The following is a 12,110-nucleotide window of genomic DNA, read 5'->3' on the forward strand; positions in this document are numbered from 1 at the left end:
TGGCCTCATAAAAGGAGTTAGGGAGCCTTCGTTCTTCTTGAATATTTTAGAATAGTTTGAAAAGAATAGGTGATAATTCTTTGAATGTTTGGTAAAAATTCGCCTATGAAGCCATCCGGTCCAGGACTTTTGTTTTTTAGGAGGTTTTGGATTACTGATTCTTTTTCATTTGTGGTAATCTGTTGGTTCAGATTTTCTGTTTCTTCTTGACTCAGTCTTGGGAGATTGCATATTTCTAAGAATGTGTCCATTTTTCCAGATCGTACTATTTGTTGGTGTGTAATTGTTTGTAGTATTTTCTTATGACCCATTGTATTGCTGTGGAGTCTGTGGTTATTTCTCCTCTTTCATTTCTGATATTATTTATTTGAGTCCTCTTTTTTCCATGATGAGTCTGGCTAAGGATCTGTCAATTTTGTTTATCTTATCAAAGAACCAGCTCTTGGTTTCATTAATCCTTTGTTTTGTTTTTCTAGACCCTATTTCATTTATTTCCTCTCTGATCTTTATTATTTCCTTCCTTCTATTCACTTTGGGCTTTGTTTGCTGTTCTTTTTCTAGTTCCTTTGATTGTAAGGTTAGATCGTTTATTTAAGCTTTTTCTTGTTTCTTGAGGTAGGCCTATATTGCTATGAATTTCTCTCTTAGGACTACTTTTGCTGTGTCTCATAAATTTTGACTGTTTTCATTTTCATTTGTCTGTATGTATGTTTTGATTTTTTCCTCCATCTCATTAATAATCTATTCGTTGTTTAGTAACATGTTATTTAGCCTCCATGTGTTTGTGTGTTTTTTAATTTTTCTTTTAGTTGTTACCTAGTTTCATACTGTTGTGATCAGAGAAGACAGTTGATATGATTTGTTTTCTTAAATTTATTGAGACTTGATTTGTATCCTAACATGTGGTCTGTCCTTGAAAATGTTCCATGTGCATTTGAGAATATATATTTTGCTGCTTTGGGGTAAAATGCTCTGAAAATATCTGTTAAGTCCGTTGATCCTTGTGTTTTTTAAGTTTATTGTTTCCTTGTTGATTCTTTGCTTGGAAGATCTGTCCATTGGTGTCAATGAGGTATTAAAGTCTCTTACTATGAATATATTACTATTGATCTCTCCTTTTATGTCAGTAATTGCTTTATGTACATAGGTGCTGTGTTGGATGTACATATGTTTACTAGGGTTATGTCCTTTTATTTATTAATCCTTTTATCATTATATAATGCCCTTTTTTGGTCTCTTATGATAACTTTTGTTTTAAAGTCTCTTTTATCTCATATAAATATTGCTACCTTGGCTTTTTTTGCATTTCCGTTTGGGTGAAATTTTTTTTTCCTATCTCTTTACTTTCAGTCTGTGAATGTTGTTTGATCTGAAGTGGGTCCCTTATAGACAGCATAGGCATAAGTCTTGTTTTCTTATACATTTGGTTTCCCTATGTCTTTTGATTGGAGCATTTAATCTGTTTACATTTAAAATGATTACTGATAGGTCCATTGTTACTGCCATTTTATTCTTATTTATTATTTCTATATTTTCTCCTCCTTTTTTTTTTTTTTTTTTTTTTTACAGAATACCCTTTAACATTTCTTGTTGGTGATGAATTCCGTAAGCTTTTTCCTGTCTGGGAAGCTCTTTTTCTCACTTTCCATTTTAATCGAAAGCCTTGCTGGGTAAATTATGCATGGTTGTAGATTCTTGTTTTTCATAACCTTGAATATTTCTTGCCATTCCCTTCTGGCCTGCAAAGTTTCCGTTGAGAAGTCAGCAGACAGTGTTATGGGGATACCTTGTAAGTAATGAGCTTCCTTTCTCTTGCTGCTTTTAAGATTCCTTTTCTTTGACCTTTGGCATTTTACTTATGATGTGTCTTGATGTGTGTAGGTCTGTTTAAATTCTTCTTGTTTGGGACCCTTTGTGCTTCCTGAACTTGTGTGTCTAATTCTTTTGCCAGGTTAGAATAGTTTTCTGTCATTATTTCTTCAAATAGAGTCTCAATACCTTGCTTGCTTTCTTCCTCTTCAGGTACTCCTATGATCCAGATATTTTTACGTTTCATGTTGTCCCAGAGGTCTCTTAAACTATCCTCATTTTTTAAAATTCTTTTTTCTTTTTGTTGTTCTGATTGATTGGCTCTCTTCTGCTATCTTGTCTTCCAATTCGCTGATTCAGTCTTCTGCTTCATCGAATCTACTGTTGAATCCTCCTAGTGTATTCTTGATTTCAGTTACTGTAGTCCTCATTTCAGTCTGGTTCATTTTTATGGTTTCTTTGTTCTTTTTTTATGCTGTTGAGATTCTCATTGTGTTCATCATTTCTCCACATAAGTTCGTTGAGCATCTTTATAACCATTTTGAACTCTGTCAAAGTAGGTTGCTTGCCTTCATTTCATTTAGCTTATTTTTTGGAATTTTCTTCTCTTCTTTCATTTATGGTATGTTTCTTTGTTTTCTTATTTTATTAACCTCTCTGTGTTTATTTCTATGTGTTAGGAATATATACTTCGTCTCTCAGCCTTGGCCAGATGGCCTTTTGTGGAAGGTGTCCTGTGTGGTCCAGTGGCGCACTCTCCTTGATCCCTTATGCTGTCGGCTCTGGATGTGACCTTCTGTTGTCCCCAAGCCTTTATTTTTGTTAGTAGATCAGTGGGTGGGATTAATGCTCAGGCTAACTAATTGTGGGAATTAACTGCACCCTCAGGATAAGAGTTGTTGTGTGGGGACTGACTCCACTAAGTGAGATTTTCCCTAGCAGACTAGTGTACTTGTTGCAACCACCCTTTTTGTGTATCACTAATGAGAGTAGTTAGGAGTTGCTCTGTTTTGGTCTGGAGTCATCCTCCAGATGCATTGTTTTTGTGGCCCCTTGGGATGGGTTCCCATGTAAGCCAAGGTCAGCCGCTGCTTTTGATTGCTCAGGGCTACCCAGTGAGAACTACAAAGTGATCTGCTGATGGTTGTTGCTCATGCTGAATCTATAGGCAAGTGAAAGAGATAACACTGTAGGCTGCTCTCAATTATCCCCTGTCCGTGACCTATGGCAATTTAGCAGAGGGACCAGTGTTCCTCAAGGCCTGACATTGCCCGTCAGTTGCCTATAAGACTCTGAAACTGGATTAGCCTCTGGGTGATATGTGTGTTGAGTAGCGCCGGGACCCTGGGAATCTCTTGAGTCAAGTGAGTAAATTTCCCCCTTCCACTATAGTGTCAGTTTACATGCCAGTGCTGTCTCAGTGGCTCGCTGTACAAGTTTCCACTCAAAGCAAGATCAGCCACTGCCCACGCTGGGCCTAAATGCGCTATCCCAGGGCAGGGGCAGCTGCCTATCACCGTGCAGCAGGCACTTGGTATACTAGATGGGGCAGGAGCTCAGGGAGTCAAGGGCCTTCAGGCCAATACAGACACCTGCAATCTGCTCAAGAGACTGCAGCTTGTACAGGCAGCAGTGGTCTGTCCACAACTGTTTTCTTCGAAATGTGCTCACTGTGCTAGCCGAGTGGCTTCGGTGATATAGGATCTCAGGCAGACAAGGTCTGTTCAGTCAGTACAGCCTCAGTTTTGCCTAGACTTGTGCTTCGGCTTCCCGCTGTAGACACATCACAGTGAGACCAACTGCTGTCAGGGGCAGTCCCACAGATCTTGTACTCCCTTGACACAATCTTGCAACTCCTGCAGGGAGCAAAGGTCTGCCTGCCATTGATTTCTGTGCAGTGCACACCTTGAACCAGCCAAAGTTTGTTGCCTGTATGGATTGGTTTTCACGGGAGGGGAAAGGCAGAACTGTGGCAGTTCACTGTCAGTGGGATTGTCTGGCACAATTTGTGGGTAGGGTGGAGCTGGGTCTCAGGTCAATACAGCCTCACTCTTGCTGCAACTTTGGTAACTGTTCACAAGTTCCCACATAAGTTCCAGATCACAGCAAGACCAGCTGCTGTCTGGGACTGGCCCACAGGACCCCAATATCTGCCTAAGTTTGTTTGGCAGCAGTGATCTGCCTGATCCTATCTCTGAAATGTGGCTTAGAGCCTGGCTGCCCTCTGTGAATGCTTGGCCCTTTATAGGAACAAGGCTTTACAACCATCCAGCAACAAATGCCCCAGGCAATCTTCATGTTGGGCCGGGCGGGCTACTAATGGCTCTGTGGGAGGGGTCTGCACCGTCAAGCTGGCACGGTCTATAGATTACCCTATGGGAAGCCAGACTAAGGCACAATGGTGATTGCCTCATTCTGATGCAAGGAAATGCAGACTTTCTCAGAATGAATCCCACACAAGCCTCTGACCCACCACCAGTGTCCCGGGTGAGTGTTCGTAGGTCAAAAAGCCTGTGTGTGGGTCATTCAAAGGGATGTCTAAGGGTTCAGTCTCCTTCTTTCTCACCCACATGGCCAGAATTTCCTCTTCCCTGGGCTAGGACCCTGGGCTAAAGAGCCTCCAGATAAGACCAGTACTCTCTTTTCAACAGCCTTACTCTCCCTCCCAGTGATCCTCCACCACCCATGGGTGCAGGTCCAGCCTGATTCATGACTTTGCCCCTTTTACTGGGTTCGATGTGGCTCCTTTATATTATCAGATGTAGGTGTTATGATCAGTTAGGCTTCAGGTGATTCTCCACGTTGATTATTTTATAATCTGATTGTACTTTCAGTGCAGACCTAGAAGGAGACGAACCCTGCTTTTCCCTAGTCTACCATCTTCCTGTTGTGACCGAAATAACCAGGCCCAACTCAAGTGCTCTAATCCAAGAGACAGTTTATTAGCCGGCAGCTGTCCTTGCCAAGGAGTAGCCCCGAGACGCAGGGGCACAAAGGTTTTAAGCCCTCGATTCCATCCCCCACATCCTTAATTTTTACACAAAAGACTATATCTCCTCCATTCATTAACTGATAACTAAGAGGTGGGTAAGCAAGCAGGGGTACAGAAGCAGAATGCGTCATTGTTAAAATATTTTGTACCTATAGGCAGTGATCCGGCCAGTAAATCCCTCTAGTTAACAAATTTTTAGCAGATAACTAACTAGAAGTGAGACATGGCGGTTAGCACGTACCATGTCTTATCCTTAACCTATTGTTTCTAAAGGTGAGGTCACTACATTCCCTTTTCATTTTTATTCTTGTTTAGCATTTACTTCAGTAAAGTCTTTAGGATAGACATTAGAAATTTTATTGCTGTAGAAAGTCAGATAGTAAATATTTTATGCTTTGTGGCCCAAGAAACAAAATCAAGGATGCTATATAGGTACTTACATAAATGAGGGAGAAGTTTTCTATAAATTTTTAGTAGTAAAATTCAAACTATATAAAAGATAATATAGTGATTTCTGTTCAAAATGGAAGAGTAGGTAAGTGCTGTGCTCGCTTCCTCCCATGACCACATCAAAGTTACAACTAAACTAACAGAACAGCTAGCATTGAGAATTGCCCGAAGTATAGCTGAACAGAAGGCCTCCAACTAAGAACGTAGAGACAGGTAGGAAGGGCAGAGATACAATATGGACTCGTCCCATATCTGCATGTGGTATTAAAAATTGGAAGGGATATCTCAGCTGCAGAGGAACCCCCCTGAGGAGTGAAGGGTCTCAGCCCCACACCAAGCTCCCCAGCCCTGGATTACAGTGCCAGAGAGAGAAGTTCCCACAAAATCTGGATGTGAAAATCAGTGGAAATGGTAGCTGAGTGAGACAAAGATTGTCTGGAATTTCATGCTTTCCTCTTAAAAGGCCAGCACATGGACTTACTCACTGACATACTCATTTGCACTGAGCTACAGGGCTGGGGTAGCAGCTTGAAAGGTGCCAGGACATACTGGGGAGAACTGAATTATCTGGCTTTAAGATAAGGAATGGAAAGATAATGTTCCCCTAGGCAGTTGTGCTGGCAGAGGACTTGTCATTTTATTAATATATCCGCCATCCCAGCATGGAGACACAGGCAGCCACCATATCTGGATCTTTATCAACCTGGCTAAACCATTCACACCGCCCTAGTGATTGCCTGAAACTCTGCCCCTCCCAGCTTGCTAGGCCCAAAATAGATCTTGCATACAAATGGCCTCTCTTGGGGCATGCTGCGAACTTGCCTAAAATCACTCAGAGATTCAGAAACCTTTGAGAAAGAGCAGCATCTGACCTCAGCGTGCTCTGTACCTCTTGGCGAGCAGCCCCAAGCCTGGAACTAGTGGCAGCAGGCCGTGGTTTATGGCTTGGATTCTGAAAGTACATCTGAGCGCAGCCTGGGTTGTTTGCTTGGTGGCTCCTGTGAGGTGTCCCTAGGCAGGGCACAGACTGTGCCTGTGCTTGGCCTGAGCCAGAGTACCACCTGGGGCCATATTCAAGGCTGACACACCCAAAGGGCAAACTGAGAGGCACCGCAGCCCTGCTAAAACAAATCCTGATTCTCAGGGTTAGCCTTTGCACAACAGCTCCTCCAATGTGATGACTAGTCATCACAACCATTTAGCTAAAGGTCAGTCCCTCCCACCAATGGGCCAACAGCAACCTAGACTCAGCAACAACATAACCCAAACAAAGTGACACTCCTGGGGCCCCTGGCTCATGTAAACAGGAAGACTGTGCAACTGGGCCCCACAAGACCACTACTACATAAGGCCACTCTTCTAATACTGGGAGACCTAGTGGCTCTACCAAATACATAGAAACACACACAGGTTAACAGCCATAATGGGGAGACAAAACATGTCCTAAAGAAAAGAACAGAGCAAAGCTCTAGCAAAAAAACAAACACGTGGAGACAAGCAGTCTACCAGATGTAGAGTTCAAACACTGGTTATAAGGATGCTCAGTAAACTTAGAGGAAGGGTAAATGAACTCACTGAGAATTTTAGCAGAGTTGGAAAACAAAGAACCAGTCAGAAACAAAGAATACAATATAATAAAATGAAGAGTATATCTGAGGGAATCAATAGTACTTTGGACAAGGCAGAGGATCAGATGAGTGATTTAGAAGACAATACAGCAGGAAACACCCAGACAGAACAGCAACAAAATAAAGGAATCCAAAAAAATGAGCATAGTTCATGGGGCCTCTGGAACAGCATTAAGCATACCAACATTCACATCTTAGGGGTACCAAAAAAAGAATAGAGCAAGGAACTAAAGAAATAATGACTGAAAAATTCCCTAATCTGGTGAAGGAAATACACATATACAAGCCCAGGAAACACAAAATCTCAAGATAAATGTAAGGAGGCCCACACCAAGACATCATTAAAATGTCAAAGGTTAAAGACAATATTAAAACAGCAAGAGAAAAGCTTCCATAAGATTATCAGCAGATTTTTCAATAGAAACTTTTCAGGTCAGAGGAATTAGCACAAAATATTCTAAGTGGATATTCAAAAGTGAAAACAGAGACCTGCAACCAAGATTACTCTACCCAGCAAAGCTATCATTTAGTCAGAGAACAGATAATGAGCTTCCTAGACAAGGAAACCTAAAAGAGTTCTTCACAACGAACCAATATTATAGGAAATATTAAAAGATTTTAAGAAAAAACAAGATAAAAAATGTGAATAATAAATAGCAACAATTAGTTATCAACAGTTACTTTAGGTGTAAATGTATTTAATTCTTCAATTACAAGATCGGGTATCTAATGGGGAGGAAAGCAAGATCCTTACACATGCTGCCTGTGAGAGACTGACTTCAGATCAAAAGACGCACACAGACTGGAGGTAAAGAATGAAAAAAGATGCTACATGAAAATGGAAATCAAAAAAAGCTAGGATAGCAATACTAATACCAGGCAAAATAGACTTTAAAACAAAGACTGTAACGAGAGACAAGGACCCAGTAATCCCGCTTCCAGGTATTTATCTAAAGAAACCCAAAAACTAGTTATAAAGTAATCATACCAATGTAAGTCTGGTACGCACTTGACATCATACATACTTATTAAGTGTTATTGATTATATCCCCCCATGCTATACTTTACATCATCATAACTTTTTTAATTACCATTTTGTATTTCTTAATCTCTTCAGTTTTTTCACTGCTCAAACTCCCATCTGGCAACCACAGAAATGTTCTCTATGAGTTTCCGTTTTGTTTATTTTGTTCTCGACATTCCACACTTAAGTGAAATTGTATGGTGTTTTTCTGTCTGACTTACTCCACTCAGCCCAACACCCTCTTTTTTTATCCATGTTGTTACAGGTGGCAAGATTTCATTTCTTTTTATGGCTGAGTAATGTTCCATTGTCTGTATGTACCACCTCTTCTTTATCCATTCATTCACAGATGGACACTCAGGTTGTCTCCATACCATGGCTACTATAAATAATGGTACAATGAACATATGGATTCACATGTCCCATCTAAGTAGTGTTTTGTGTTTCTTCTGATAAATACCTGGAAGTTGGATTAAAAGGTCCTTCTTTGTCTTTTGTTATAAAGTCTATTTTGTGTGCTATCAGTGTTGCTGTCCTAGCTTTTTTTGTTTCCATTTTCATTAATATTTATATTCAAAGTAATAACTGATAGGTATGTAGTTATTATTATTTTATTCATACTTTAATATATATATTTTTTAAAGTCCTTTTAATATTTCTGTAATACTGGTGTGCCAGTAAACTCCTTTAGTTTTTTCTTGTCTAGGAAGTTCTTTATCTGTCCTTCAATTCTAAATAATAGGTTTGCTGGGTTGAGTAATCTTGGTGGCCTTGCTTTTTATCACTTTGTATATTTCTTGACAGTCCCTTCTGACTTGCAAAGTTTCTGCTGAAAGTCAGCTGACGTTCTTATGGGAGCTTCCTTGCAGGTAACAAACTGCTTTTCTCTTGCTTTTAATATTCTCTTTGTGTCTTTTAACCTTTGACATTTTTGGTATAGACCTCTTTGGATTCATTTTTGTGTGTGTGCTTTCTGGGCTTGTACAGCTATTTTGTTCACCAGGTTATAGAAGTTTTCAGTCATTATTTCTTCAGATAGGTTTTCAATTCATTGTTCTTTTTATTCTTTGTCTGCTATCCCTACAATGAGAATAATAGTACTCCTGATATTGTCACAGAGGCCACTTAAACTATTCACATTTTTTTTTGATTCTTCTACCTTTCTTTTTGGGTGTTTCCACTGTCTTCAGATTGCTCATTCAGTCTTGATTCATCTAATCTCTTTTATTCCCTCAAATATCTTCTTTATTTCAGCATTGCATTCTTTTTTCTGACTGGGTTTTTCTGTTTTGTGTTTTATGTTTATGTTTTTGTTTCTTAAAGTTCTCACTGGGATCGTGGAGCATCCTTATAACCAGTTTTTTGAACTCTTCATCTAGTAGATTCCTTTTGTTTGTTTCATTTAGTTCTTTTCTGGGATTTTCTTTTCTTTCATTTGGATAATGGGGTTTTTTTCTCATTTTTTTCTCATTTCTCCCTGTATTCGTTTCTATGTATTAGGTAGGGGTGTTCCATCTCACAGTCTTAGTAGAGTGGCCTTATGTGGTACGTGTCTTGTGGGGCCTAGTGGTGCCATCTCCCTGATCAGTTGAGCTGGGTGCTCCAGTTGTGTTCCTTGTTCCTTGTGTAAGTTGTGCCTTCTGTATTAAGCCTTGGTTGCTCTTAGCCTGTCAGTGGGAGGGATTGACCTTCAGGCTGATTGGTTGTGATGACTGGCTGTGATCACAGTAGAGGAGCTGTTGTGCAGGGGCTACCCTACAAAGCAGGATTCCATTTAGCAGGGCTCTGGTACCTGCCCTGTCTGCCCTCTGGGTGTGTCGTTTGTGGAGCTGTTTAAGTGATACTCTGGTATGGTCTGAAGCTGACCTGGAGTGTTGGTTCTGGGGCCTTTTTGGAGGGGCTCTGTTGTTAGCTAAGGTCAGCTAGACTTGGAGGAACCTGGAGAGGCTAAGAACCGAGGCTGCCTGTCCCTAATGCCAGTCTTGGGGCTGTTCTGCAAGAGGTACAGTATATATCAAGGCGAGATGCTGCTTGTTTGGGATTTGTGAACCTTTGTGAGATTTTAGGAAAGGGCACAACAGGAGCCAATTCTGGGCTTTTTTGTAGATTCGCTGCTGAAAGAGGTTTAGTCTATTATGGTTTAGGTGTCACAGGGTCTCAGAATCATCAGGTCATGGTGACTGGTGTTAACCCAAGTTAATTTATGATTCAGATTTAGTGCACACCTACCCCTTGCTAGGTAGGTAAGGGCAGGGTTCAACACAGGAACGCTGTCACCTGCTTGGATAGCGTTGCCTGCCAGTGCTTGCCTTGAAGCCAGACAGTTTAGTTCTTCCTCCTATGTCCCTTTTGAGTTTCTCCTACTGAAGCTCAGAGAGAGTGAGTTCATCAGCAAGTAAATCCATGCCCCGAGCCCTGTAAGAGGAATGCTTGGGACTCTAGCAGTCCTCTTTCTCAGTCAGCCATAATCCCTGCTTGATTTCACAGCTAGAAATTATGTGGACTTTTCTTCCTGGCATTAGAACCCTAGGCTGGGAAACCCAGTGTGGGTTGAGAACCCTTGCTTCTCAGGAGACACCTCTGCAGGCAAGATATTTCTCTCATTTTTTAAAGGCCACACATGGGTGTGGGACCTGCCTATTTCTCTTTTCATGCCTCCTGCTAGTTTTGACGTGGCTTCTTTCTGTCCTTAGTAGATTCTGTCCAGTTTGTCCTTAGATTGTTCTCAGTGAAGGTACTTGTGTAATATATTTGTAATTTTGATGTGGTGTGGAAGGAAGCAAGCCTAGTATTTACCTACTCTGCCATCTTAACTGAAATATACTTTATTACTGGTTTTTTATGTAATTTTTTTAACTTCTAGGTAGAAAGTTAAAAAAGACCTATACCGTTTTAGCTTGTGTTTATATAACAGCTCAGAATATTTTCTAAGAATAAAAACATTCTCTTTCATTAGACAGCTTTGATCCAAATTAGAAAATTAATGTCATTGATGACTGATGTTTTTTGAAAAGTGCAGACCATTTGTTTTGTATACTATCCCTGAAATTAGGCCTTGTATGTTTCCTTATTATAATCAATTACTTTACTTTTTAAAAACTGTGATAAAATCCACATAACAGAATTTGCCGTCTTAATGTATTGTGTTTTCACATTGTTGTACAACCTCCACAACTTTCCATCTTGCAAAATGGAAACTCTTTACCCATTAAACAGTAACTTCCCATTTACCCTCTCCTCAAATCCTCTGGCAGCCACTATTCTACTTTACATTTCTGTGATTTTGACTTCTATAGATACCTCATGTAAATGAACTCATACTGTACTTGTCTTCATGTGTCTGGCTTATTTCACTTAATATAATGTGTGCAGAGTTAATGTAGCATGTGTCAGAATTGCATTTCCTTTCTTTTTAAGGTTCAATTATATTGTACGTATATAACACATTGGTTCATCCATTCATCTATCAGTGGACACTTAGGCTGTTTCTAATTTTTGGCTGTCATAAATATTGCTGCAGTGAACATTTTTGTACAAGTTTTGGTGTGGACACATCTTTGCATTCTCTTGGATTTATATACCTGGAGATAAATTTCTAGATGATACAGTAACTCTATGGTTAACATATTGGGGAACTGCCAAACTTTTCCTGAGTTGGGTGAACCATTTTCTGTTTTCATAAGATATGAGGGTTCCAGTTTCTTCACATTTTCACCAACACCTGTTATTGTTTTTTCATTTAATAATCTCATCTTAGTTTCGAAGTAGTATTTGAATGTGGTTTTCATTTGTTTTTCTTTGATGGCTAATTTTTTTTCCATGTGCTTATTAAGTACAAGCCATTTGCAAATCTTTGGAGAAAGATCCATTCATAGCTTTTGTTTTTCTAAATTGGGTTGTCTTTCATTATTGAATTGTAAAAGTTCTTAATATATTTAGATACAGGTCCTTTATCAGATATATAGTTTACAAGGTTTTTCTATTAGAGGGGTATTTCCACTCTCTAAATAGTGTCTTCTGATGCACAAAAGATTTTAATATTGAAGTGTAGTCCTAGTCTACCTGTTTGTTCTTTTTATTTGTGCATTTGGTATTTTGTATTGGAAATTACTGCCTAAACTAAGGTCATGAAGATTTACTGCTATGTTTCTTTCTAAGAAGGGGTTATTTTCTTAATGTATCTAAATATCATGTTTTATAACATAAT

The 12,110-nt window shown here is 39.7% G+C and overlaps 1 protein-coding gene across 1 annotated transcript in view; it reads left to right on the forward strand.

Moving 5' to 3' along the window:
- LOC102890256 (probable ubiquitin carboxyl-terminal hydrolase FAF-X) overlaps positions 1 to 12,110 on the forward strand; it is a 113,385-nt gene that overhangs the window by 73,074 nt on the left and 28,201 nt on the right. The window lies entirely within an intron of this gene.

This window comes from Pteropus alecto, unplaced genomic scaffold, assembly GCF_000325575.1.
Source record: "Pteropus alecto unplaced genomic scaffold, ASM32557v1 scaffold477, whole genome shotgun sequence".
Lineage (NCBI taxonomy): Eukaryota > Metazoa > Chordata > Mammalia > Chiroptera > Pteropodidae > Pteropus > Pteropus alecto.